The 12,313-nt window shown below is 48.4% G+C and overlaps 1 protein-coding gene across 1 annotated transcript in view; it reads left to right on the top strand.

Annotated features, from left to right (window-relative positions):
* SPTBN1 (spectrin, beta, non-erythrocytic 1) overlaps positions 1-12,313 on the top strand; it is a 147,114-nt gene that overhangs the window by 19,376 nt on the left and 115,425 nt on the right. The window lies entirely within an intron of this gene.

The following is a 12,313-nucleotide window of genomic DNA, read 5'->3' as shown; positions in this document are numbered from 1 at the left end:
GAGGCTTGGAGGCAATTTGGAGTCAATAAGTAATTTATTGGGACTTTTGTTGTAAAAATGGGAGTTGGCAGAATTCCCATCCAGGTTTTTCTTTTTTTCCTTCTTAAGGGTTAAAGAGAGGACTTGAAGGAATCAGTGTGTTGGTTGATAGCTTTTGAGAACGTTTTGTTCAAGTTTAGAGTCATAGGCACGAAACTTGGCCTTAGATCTGCTTTTATAGCCATGCCCAGTAGTGGGTTCCCCCTGAGACTGTAAGACCTTTTTAATTTTATTTTTAATTGTGGTTAAAAAAACTCATTACATAGAATTTACCATGTTAACCATTTTTAAGTGGACAGGTCAATAGTGTTAACTGTATTGACATTGTCATGCAACAAATCTCTAGAACATTTTTATCTTGCAAAACTGAAACTCTATTCCCGTTAAACAACAGCTCCCAGGTTCCCCCTCCCCCAACTCCTGGCAACCTCCATTCCACTTTCTATTTCCTCGAGTCTGACTGCTCTACATACCTCATGTGAGTGGAATCATACAATACCCATCTTTTATTTTTAACTTTTTTATTTTGAATTGGAGTATAGGTGATTGACAATGTCATGATAGTTTCAGGTGAATAGCGAAGGGACTCAGCCATACGTGTACGTGTATCCATTCACCTCTGTACTCCCCTCCCATCCAGGCTGCCACATAACATTGAGCAGAGTTCCATGTACTGTAAGTACCCCTCTTTTTATGACTGGCTTATTGCATAATGTCCTTGTAATGACAGCATAATGTCCTTAGGGTTCTTCCATGTTGAAACATGTGACAGGATTTCCTTCTTTTTTGTATGTATATGCCACATTTTCTTTATCCATTCACTCCTTCATAGACATTTGGATTACTTCCACCTCTTGGCTGCTCTGAATAATGCTGCAGTGAACATGGGTGTGCAGATATCACTTTGAGATTCTGCTTTCAGTTGTCTTGGGTAAACCCAGAATTGACATTTCTGGATCATCTGTAATTCTATTCTTAATTCTTTGAGAAGCGATCATACTGTTTTCCATAGCAGTGGCACCGTTTTCCATTCCCGTTAGCAGTAGACAAGGGTTCCAGTTTATACCCATCCTTTATTGAAGCATTTATTGTTATTAAGTCAAAGGTGCAAGTGGAAAAAAGGTATCATCATGGTTATAAGGCCTGGTTTTCCTGGTAGATGGTAATTTAAAAGGGTGATAGAAATGGTAGCAAAAGATGAGTGGAGAGGTGGTTATAAGTGAGCATAGCAGGTTTTAGAAAAGAACCTAGTCTCTCTCCTCTCTCTCATTATTTACCTGTCATTGAAGTGCTAGCTATAGTGAAAAAATCCATTGGTCAGATTAAAAAAAAAAAAAAAGCCTCCTGAGTAAACTGTTCCCCTGAACATCATAAGAACAATAGAGGAAAGTCCAGTGAAGAAAACTGAGAGAGGTCGGGCCGGGGTGGGGGGGAGGGGTGGGGAGGGGGGTGGTCTTTGCACAACAGGCCTTGGGATTCAGGTTTCTGGTAGCTGACTGAGTCCAGGTCTCTACTAGGCTGGGAGGGTGGTATCAAAGAGGCCAGTACCATAGTCCAGGGCCTCCTTGTCTCTCTGCTGGTACAAGTTGGATATCAGAAAGATATGGGCCATCTGCCACTTAGTACCAGCCTGTAGGCTCCGTAGGCTTGGTGTTGGATGCTAGACAGGAGGCAGGTTGGATGCTGCAAAGGAGGCAGGTTGGATGCTGGAAGGGAGGTAGGAGATGGGATGAGTGTGCCCTTTCTCTGATTTCAAGCCCTGGACTCACTTCCCTGACCACAAGGCACAAGAAATGCGTGCCACTTCCTTTGTCCTCAGCCCCTGTTACCTTCAGGTTTTCCCTGGAAATGAAAGAGCAGCAAAGATTCAGAAGGCGTGCTTTCTGATTGCTGGTGTGCAGCAACTACCTGTGTCTCTGGGCATGCTGCTCTGGGCCTTGTTTTTCTTCTCTGTAAATAAGATGTTTGGCTCAGATGGGTGAATTTTGAGAAGGCCCTTTTTGACCCCGGTTTGGAGCTCTAGCTCTCATCCTCTTGTGAAAGATTAAGGTATGGACAAGGGAGTATAACATAAGGTGGACAGGCCCTGCAGTTCACCATAGAGTGTCAGTTCCCTTCACAGAGCCCTGACTCTGTTCTGTGTTCAGGCTTCTGATGTGGCTGTATCGCTTTTGAACAGTTGTTTCTTAGAGGATACTGGACTAGGTGTGAAGATTATGTGAGACTTGCGTCTTCCCTAAAACAGATCATGATGTATTTCCAAGAGCATTGTATCCATAGGACCCTGGAGATTTGGTGCTTCAGATCCCTTGGTTTTTAGCGAGAACGTTGTGAGCAGCCGAGGGACTTGAGTCAGGTCAGCAAGGCTGGTCAGCGTCAGTGGCTGAGACTGCAGCCCACTTTTCACTTCTGTGTAGCTGGTGCACTTTCCATTATTTTAATTAGGTAGATAAGACCGGTTCTTGGGAAGAGATAAGCAGTACTCTAGGGCAGCGGCAGCCCATGAAAGGTGCCAGACAAGGGGGGCCGACAGTGCAGGTGTAGGGTTTCTGAGAAAGAGCCAGAATCCCAGCTAGGATAGTCTGGGAAGCCTTCCTGGAGGAGGGAAGTTTTGAGCTGGGCTTGAAGGATGGGTGGACTTCAGACAGAGGGAGAGGAGAGGGGAGTGCCAGGACTGGAGGCGTGGAGATGGGAAAGCCTGAGACAGGTGATGGGGCAGGGACTGGTCTGGCTGAAGCAGACAGACAGGTAGGACGAGGGGATGGGGACTGACATTTATGGGGCATCTGTCTGGTGTCAGGCACAGCATCTGGCCCTTTACCTGTGCATCTCAGCATGCTGAGCAGGGGAATGACACCCTAACCAAGTACTTGTTTGAGGAAGTCACTCCCCCGCCACTCAACACCATCTATACTTGGGACCCTGTCCTCCTTAGAGTAAAAGTCAACTACATTTAGATCTGGTGGAAAAGTACTTGGTTTCGCTTGGGAAGAAAAAGAGCATGGGGAAGGATTGTCAGTTCCTGTAAAGAAGGTCTCCGAGGTAGTTGATAGTATTTCATTCTTTCATCGTAGGCCTGGAGCCTGCCTCCCAGTTAATGCCAGCTGGCGGGCCTTGGCACTACTGAGTGACTGGGCGGACAATGAATTATTCAGGGCATGTGCCCAGTGGGTGGCTGCCTCACCAGGCCCTGTGGGAAGGAGGCTGTGCTATCTCCTTGAGGGATCAGCAGAGGCTCAGGTGCTGAGAATGAAGAATGACTGCTCCCTTAAAGTATTTCACGCTTCGTCATGCTGGGGCCGTGAGCACTCTTCCATGGCCCTGCAACTGGGTTATCGGGGCCTGTTTTTCCAAGAGCAAGAAATCACATTTCTGCACCCCCTTCCCCCCGCAATTAATAAACGCACTTACACTCGTGTTCGTATGGCACACGTTGGCAGAGATGTGGTGAGAAGCCACATTGAAACTGCTGACAGGATGGTGTGGCAACAGAGAGCGTTTGGGTGGAAGGAAGCCTGCTCTGCTCTGTTCTTCTCTCAGCAGGAAGAAAAGTACTGCTGTTGATCCATTCAGAGTGGTCCTCGCTGTGACTGTCACTAACCTAACTGTTAGGCATTACCACATCTTTGCATTTGGGTGTGTATGCGTGTGTTCTGTGTCCTCCACTAGGCTGAAAGTGCCTGCAGAGAAGAAATCACTTATAACGCTGTAGGTCCTTCCAATGGCCGGAGCTGGGGACATGGGGGGCCGAGAACTTGCTGGAGGGGTTGGCTTTTGCACTCCCCAGACCAGGAGGGGCGGGGCCTATGTCTTAAATGGAGTTTGCACCCCCTACTCCCTTTCCCTCCTTTCCTCTCCAGGTGCCTGTTCAGCCTGCTGTATTCGTCTTATTACAGCCTGGTCTGTGTTAAGCTCCTGGAAAAGATAAAGTGGGTGTGAATACCGGTGGGCAGGGTCCAAAGGCCTATTTTCACAAAGAATAGATTTGTATTTCCTCTTTTCCCGGGTCTTTCCCACGAGTTGTGCCACCAGGAAGCAGCGTCTTGTCACTGTCCCATCTGCCCCTTTGTGAAACGCTGCCCTGATGGCTCTGAACACCTGGGTGTCAGCCTTTCCCCTCCAACTTGGAGGTGGGGAGCAGAACCAGAAATCCTGGGCAAGAGCAGACCTGGCCCCAACTGCATTCCTCACATGTTCTTTCCTTTGAACCACTCTACCTGTGTACAGGAGCCTTGGCTCTGCCTGGTGTTGTATATTCACAGGCATAGCAACACCTGTTTGCCAAAGGTGGGGCTTCTAGACTGGGGCATTCTTTTGCCTGTATGGGGAAGCTTTGCATGTACAGATAACAGATGAGATAAGAATGCAGGATTAGCTTTGGCTGGGCTAGAAGATTCAATAAACTGCATTCCTTCCTTCTCCGGGACCTTGGGTGCTTGTTACTGAGTGTAACTTGCCATTTTTTCTCCTTCTCAGCAGAGATGTCGGTCGTTTGTATTCAGTTCTGCTGTGACCCGTGAAACAAGAAACAGGAAAAGGATATAAATAAAAATTAGGTTTGCCTGCTTATTTCAGCCATATATAACTAGATGATTTTGTGGGAGGGGTGAGTGAGGTGTGTGTGTGTAAAGAGAGAGATCCATCCATCCATCCATCATCTTCAAGGCACAGAGACAGCAGTTGTGGATGCAAAATACCTTTAGCCCTCCCTTTAATCTTTGTTCTAGTTACTCTTAGTCTTGAAGTATCATATCTGATGTGCATGTGTGCTCACTTGTGTCTCACTCTTTGTGACTCCATGGACTGTAGCCTGCCAGGCTTCTCTATCCATGGAATTTTCCAGGTGAGAATACTGGGGTGGGTTGCCATTTCCCTCTCAAGGAGATTTTCCTGACCCAGGGATCAAACCCGCATGTCTTGTAACTCCTGCATTGGCAGGTGGGTTCTTTACCACTGCACCACCCAGGAAGCATCAGCCCCACCTCAGAAGAACATTGGCCTTTCTAAAAACATAGGCCTTTTGTAACTTGTTTTATAGTGAGTACTGTGTTCTTACTATCTCTGAGATATTATTACTTTGACTATAAAATATGGTTTTGAATATGCCTTTCCCAGTGCATAATAGGGTGAGTTAAAGAAAAGGGAATGGGGTTTGTGAGTGCTTTCCAGGTGGAGGACTGGTCTTGCTCTTCCAAGTTGCCCTTGTCCCCACATCCAAAGGGATTCCCAGCCCGAGAACAGTGGTTTCATATGGAACCTGCAGCATCCTCCAGCTGGGAGCCTTCTTGGTGAAGAGGTGGGGCAGAATTAGTTTTGAGATTTCCTCCATGAGATGTTTAAAGACTATTACTCATAGCTGCTATGATGGCACTAAGATCTCTAAACATTTAACTCACTTAATTATACTCACTCAGTGAGGTTGGTACCATTTTTGTGCCAGTTTTTCAGTCTCAGAGAATCACAACAGTTAGAAAGTGGCAGAGCCAGCTGCCTAGATTCCAAGTCTGTCTTTAACTACTTTTCCCTCCTCTAGCTTTGCATTTCCAAGCCCTGACCCAGACCCTCAGTGGGCGGTGCTCCAGGGTTAAGTGTTGGGGTGGTCTCAGCCCTGATCCCGGAGTCGTGTGGGTTGTGAGGGAAGGGGAAGTGCTGCTGACTGCTTCCAGCTGCCCAGGCCCTGAAAATGGAGACATTCTGGAGAGGCTGGCAGGCAGGGAGCGATGGCACAGAAATGCCAGCGTCACAGATGTGTCTGCCAGTGGGACTTTGTGAGAATTGCTCTTTGTGGTGGAAAGAGGAGGTTTCAGATAATTTCTTGTTTCGGGGTTTTGGCTGGATTATGGTTGTATACTTGGTTGGTTGGTTGAGTTTTCTTCTAAGTGAGGCCCTTTCGACTGAGAAAAGGGATTTTTTTTTTTTTCCTTTCCTGAGAGCAGCTGCTTGCTGAGCAGGCTGTGGGGAGTAAGGGCAACGGTAATAGGTAGTTATTGTGTGGGAGGCTCTCCAGGCATTATGTATGGAAATAGAAGGAGAATGAAGACTGGAGGAGGTGGGCAGGAGGCTCCTGGAGGAGGGAGTGGCTGGACCAGAGAGGTAAGACAGACTGAGAATCAGGCAGATGAGACAGAACGATAATGATTGGAAGCTTGCTGGTCTGTCTGGCCACATGCTTGGAAGAGGATTATTTTTGTAGTAGTATTTTGGTTTCCTGTAAAGAACCGCTTGGGAGAAATTGGCTGTGGTCGTCCAACTGTCAAGAGATTTGACGGCAGTGAGCACGAAAGACAGATCTGGAAACCACAGAAGAAAGTGGCAGAGAATTTGGCAAAACAGTTTGTATGTGAAACCTTGTTTTCTGTCGCTCCCTGTTCCTACCACTGCTTTCCCAGCTTTTCAAGTCCTTGAATGTGCACAGATCCCATCACAGCTTAGCATTTTGGCCATCCTCCCCAGACATTTCAATCTCGCTAATGTTTAGATGTTCAGGAAATGAACACCCCGTGGTTTATACCCTGTCAAGCTTGCTGTGATGCAGGAAAAGCATTCCTTTTTTTTTTCCTTTTGACCTCCCAGACTACGTAAAGCCTTTTGGCACAACCAGAGGTTTAATCTCAACCCCTTAGTGTTCTCACATGCTCCATGCTAAATCATACTGAATGTTAGTTACAGGTCCACCAATTATGAGAAAAGGAAGAAAAACAAGACCAAACAAAACCTGTTCACAACAAGAGGACCCTCCAAGTGGTGACTTCGGTGTGAACCAGCAGAGAATGTGCCTGATCCTGACCCAAACCGAGTTTTGTCTAGGCGTGTGGAGGCTGTCTTGGGTTTTAGGTTCACCTTAATACCATTTCAAGAGTCTTAGGGCTTCCCGCATGGCTCAGCAATAAAGATCCATCTGCCAATGCAGGAGACGCAGGTTCAATCCCTGGGTCGGGAAGATCTCCCAGAGGAGAAAATGCAACCCACTCCAGTATTCTTGCCTGGGAAATCCCATGGACAGAGGAGCCTGGCAGGCTACAGTCTATGGGGTCACAAAGAGGTAAACATGACTTAGCAACTAAACAACAACAGGATTTTTCTGAGAAGCGCAGACACCATTAGTTAGCTGATATTACACTCTGAACACCTAGGAGAAACAGCGCTAGACCAGTAGGTCTGCTGTCCAGCTGTGGCTCCGACTCAGCACCTGTGGGCCCTGGGCCCACTATCTCTCTCTGAACCTTAGTTCCCTTGTCTGAAAAATGGACACCATACCTACCTTACTTGAGAAGATGCATGTGAAGGGTACAAGGTGCTATAGTAATGTGATGTTGTTATTGTTATGGCCACTCAGTTTATGTGGAGATTGAACCAAAATCACTCATACTTTTAGAACCAGAAGGAGTTTTTATGACCATATATTCCAACCTGTTTGATTTGGGGGCGAGGATTGCAAGGTCCAGGGTGGTAAGGCACCCATGCAATTACTTAGCTCCTTGGGAGACCCTCAGGAGTTGAGGTGATCCTGAGTACCTGTCTGTGGACTTGAGTCTTTCCACCACACCCTAGCACTTCTGATTTGTGCTGTCTGCAGATAACCATAGCGACTGGGCTTTTCCCGTTCTGTCATCACAAAGATAGCAGATACATGTTACTTGGGCTTCAGTTGCTTTAGTCCCATAGCTGACTTGACCAGTTGTGTCCATTCATTACACGTTGGAACCGTTTTTTGTTTTTTTTTTTCTTGGCAGTGCCATAAGGCTTGCAGGATCTTAGTCCCCTGACCAGGGATCAAACCTGTGCCCTCAGTAGTGAAAATGCCGAGTTGTAATCACTGGCTGCTGCTACTGCTGCTAAGTCACTTCAGTCGTGTCTGACTCTGAGCGACCCCATAGACGGCAGCCCACCAGGCTCTGCCATCCCTGGGATTCTCCAGGCAAGAACACTGGAGTGGGTTGCCATTTCCTTCTCCAATGCATGAAAGTGAAAAGTGAAAGTGAAGTCGCTCAGTCGTGTCCGACTCTTTGCGACCCCATGGACTGCAGCCTACCAGGCTCCTCCATCAATGGGATTTTCCAGGCAAGAGTACTGGAGTGGGTTGCCATTGCCTTCTCCGACCACCAGGGAATTCTCACGCCTTGAAATCTTGATGCAACCTGAAGGCAGGCACAACCAGTCCTCAGGGCTGGCCATGCGTGTTGATATCCTTGGCATGGGGGAGGGACAGTAATTTTTTAAGTTAGAGAAGATCGGCGGGGATAGGCCAAAATGGCAGGGGCTGTTTCTGTGGGCAGCTTAACTGTTGAGCGTTTTGACCCCTGATGTTCCTGACGCCATCTGATGTTCCTATTCACATGCTGCATGGTTCTGCCATAGGTGTCCTCAGGATTCTTTTTCATAGGTCACTATAAATAAAACTGTGACTTGGACCCTTGATTTCTTGCTTTATCAAGTTGGAGTTGGGCAAAGAGTGAAAGTGAAGTTGCTCAGTCGTGTCTGACTCTTTGCGACACCACAGACTGTAGCCGGCCAGTCTCCTCTGTGCATGGGATTTTCCAGGCAGGAATACTGGAGTGGGTAGCCATTCCCTTCTCCAGGGGATCTTCCTGACCCAGGGATCAAACCCGGGTCTTCCACGTAGCAGGCAGAGTCTTTACCATCTGAGCCACCTTAAAGAGCCTTAGAGATGGGCAAGCTCCTTTAAATTCCTCCTTTCCTCCTCAGAATATCTCTAGCCCTCTGGCCTCTGAAGGTAAGGGGGCCCCCTCTTGGCTAAGACAGCCTGTCCATACCTGTGAGCTGTTTCCCATCGGCTTTTTCCTGCCTGCACCAGCTTGAGGTTGAAGCGAAGGACATGCCAGCCGGACCAGCCCTAGAACCCTTTCCTAGTCCTGAAGCTCTCTTCCCTCATCTTGACTTCACCATAGCTACCTTCTTGTCCTCCATCTTCCCTCTTGTTCTCCAACTCCCCGTGGCCTCGCTTCAGCTCGTATTATCCCCATGACCTAATTCACACACTGGACCACCTGTTCTCTGTTCCTTGCTCTTTCTGCAGCACGTGCTGCCATCTGTCTGCCACCTTTCCTGCTTGAGTATCTCTTCCCCTCTCTGACTCCCTTGGTATCTCCACTGTTGTTTCTCCTTCCTCCCAGACACCAGCTTTCCCCACAACTCCCTGCTCGGCTACTTGCCTCTTATGCCCTTTCCTAGACCTCAGCTACTGCAGTCTCCACTCTGACCCTGTACGTGGACTTTATCTTCAGCCTTGAGCTCTGTTTCCACGTCCCTGACCACATCTGGACATATCACCCCATGGAGCTGCAGCCTGTCTGGAAGGAAGTGTTCAACCCACCCTGTACACCATGGCCATCTCTAAAATCCCCAGAGTCTGAAGTTCAACCCTGACCTTTGAACCTCCCGATGACTTTGAAGTCCTATAGGACTCGAGTTGGTTACCAAAGTCCTGTGGATTAACTCTTGCATCAGCCCATTCCTTTCTGTTTCTATTGCCACATGCTAACTAGCCTTTTGACCTGGACAACTGCAGTGAACACCTAAGTGACCTTGCTGCCTTTGGTCTCTCTGCTTTCTATTAATTCTACCTACCCTACCCTGCCAATTAATCATCCCTATAGCCCAACCCAGACCCTGTCCACCTCTGGTTCACAAATTTCTGTGGTTCCAAACCTGACTCTTTTGGCTTCTCTCTTGCCCTATCCCCCGCTGGTGCAGTTCCTTCAGTGCAGTCCCGCTCTTTTACTTGGGCTGCTCCCTGCCCCCAACTAGGAGAGGGGCTTCCCCCTCATCTCATTCTGTAGAGGGTCTGCCTGTGCTCCACGGTCTGGCCAGATGCCTGTCTCTCCTGGAGTTGTTCGTTCCTGCCTCCCTAGGCAGGTGTGCCCTTGTCTTCTGAACTCTAGTAGGTCCCCTGCCGACCCCACCTTCTGTTCTTCTGGTTTCGGACTATTGGCATACGTATCTGTCCCATTTCTTTTGGCCACCAGCTCTCCCAGTCATCTCTGACACCTCCAAAAACACCAGGCAGCCTGCCCTGCACGCAGTTGGTGTCCAGGAGATACTGCATGGAATAAAGACTGAGCGCCTCTGGCCTGCCTTTCCCTTCTCCTCCCTGCTGAGGTGGAGGTGGTCACGTGAGCCATTAGGGTTGGGTCCTTTCTTCTTCCTTGGCCCCATCACACCAGACATTCTCACGGTTCACGTCTTGCCCCTAGGGGGTTATTTAACCCTTTGCTAACCTCAAAACCTTTCTAATATTTACACATGTTCACTTTGCCTGGCTTGTTCGAAGTCTGCTCTTTAGGATCAAATGTGGCTACAATAGTCCCAGCCGTCCCCTCCGCCATATCACATGTAACCTGGCTAATTAGAAAGCTTATTTTACCTAGTTCCCTATATCAGAGGGAACTGAAAGGGAGACTAAGAGTGGGGTGACTCATACTCTATTCACTAAGTGGCTTAAAGATTTAAATTGTGTTGTAAGTTGGCAAGCACTTTGCAGTCCCATTTTCTGTACCCATAGCTAGACACTTAAGAGACTTACCACACCACCAATATATTTAATAGTGAAGAGGGGCCTGTTAGGAGGACATTTTCAGTTCTGCCCTTTGTAGCTTTGATGTGATACATAGGGGGAAAATAAAATACTCCTAATTGTGAATACTATGATGACTTTTAGGGCATTTTCACATCATTCCCTCAGTAATCTTGTGGGTAGGCATTAATTATCCCTGCCTGACAGTGGAGATTTAGAAAGAATCCAGGGTTTCTTCTAAGGTCATAAGTGATTAAGCGGCTTGGCCAGGACTAGAAACTCAAGTCTTGGGAATCCTCCTCAAGTGCTGCTTCCAAGATCCCACATTTTGCCACCTTGCTGTCAGTGTTTTGAACTGCAGTAAAGTGGCTTTAGAAAATGCTCTACCTCTTGGAGGAGGAATAGCTTCGAATCCTGGGGCTGGCTTTAGCACGCTGAGGGTTGACACTGGATGTATTAAAAACCCAGCAGTGTGGATGGGAGGAATGGAGGTTGTTCCAAGTTGAGCAGTTAGCTGGATGCTGGATTTGTTTTAACTTTAGCCCTGAATAGGATGCAGTTGCTTGAATTACAAGTGCCCTGGGGACTAAAGTAAACCTGTGGTGGAGGCCCACCTCTTTAGTGCAGGTTGGAATCCTTTAGGAATGAAATTACCTTCTTCAGCAAGTATGGCTGCAAGGCTCCACGCTTGAAACCCCAAGTTTGTAATTTGTTGTCTGCCTGTAGTTACTAAAAAAGGGGATGGCTGGGCGCGGGGTAATTAGGGTCAGTTATTTTCCAAGAACACATTTTGATCACTGTTCTATGTTGGGGGCTTCCCTGGTGGCTCAGACTGTAAAGAATCTGCCTGCAATGCTGGAGACCCGTGTTCCATCCCAGGGTCAGGAAGATCCCCTGGAGAAGGGAATGGCAACCCACCCAAGTATTCTTGCCTGGAGAATTCCATGGACAGAGGAGTCCGGGGGGGGGGGGTGGGGAACACCCCATGGGGTCGCAAAGAGTCGGACACGACTGAGCAACTAACACAGACATTTCCTATGTAGAGGATTTTATTTTGAGTTGAGATTGGTGGGAGAAGCCAGGGAGGAGAGTTTTAAAGTCCTGAAGAACTCAAAAACTGAAAGGTTTCGTTTTAAAAATCACAATAGGATTTGAGCGGGGTTTCTTTTATCTCCTCACTGGTTCCTCAGATCATCCAGGTCAGTGATCCCGGAGGTGTTTACCTGTGTACCTTTCTCCCACAATGCCTTGCAACATGGTGCTCCCAGAAATCTTGCGTCGTTACTGTTATGGGGCTGGTGTTACCCAGAGACCCTCCGCTTAACATGGCGTGCCGGCAGCAGAAGCCTGCTGAGAAGATCCTTCCGTGAGACTGAACTTACAGCGCTCCCCCCATCCCCTCGCTGTGTCCCTGCCCCGGAGCCCAGAGAGACTTTGTTTTACTTTCACCCGCCGACACGGTGCCACCGCCGCGTGGTCGGCGCCCGCGCGCTGAAGACGCCGAGCGCCCAGGTGCGCGGTCCGCGTGGCCTCCTCAGACGCTGCCTAGTGGATGAGCCGCCGCGGCTGGGGACCTGCGGGACTCCTGACCCTCCAGGGCCGCCTTCTTTTCCTGTGATAGTAATCGGAGACTTTTCCGTTACGTGAGGCTCTCAACAAAAGATTGTAATTCCAGCAGCTTGGTTCGGGAAGGTACCACCGCAGCAGGCGCGTCCTGGACCCGGCCTGGGGGTCGGCGGC

The sequence above is a fragment of the Bison bison genome, unplaced genomic scaffold, assembly GCF_000754665.1.
Source record: "Bison bison bison isolate TAMUID 2011002044 unplaced genomic scaffold, Bison_UMD1.0 scf7180017864166, whole genome shotgun sequence".
NCBI lineage: Eukaryota > Metazoa > Chordata > Mammalia > Artiodactyla > Bovidae > Bison > Bison bison.
Note: the sequence above shows the minus strand (reverse complement) of the source record. Positions and strands in the feature narration are given on the sequence as shown.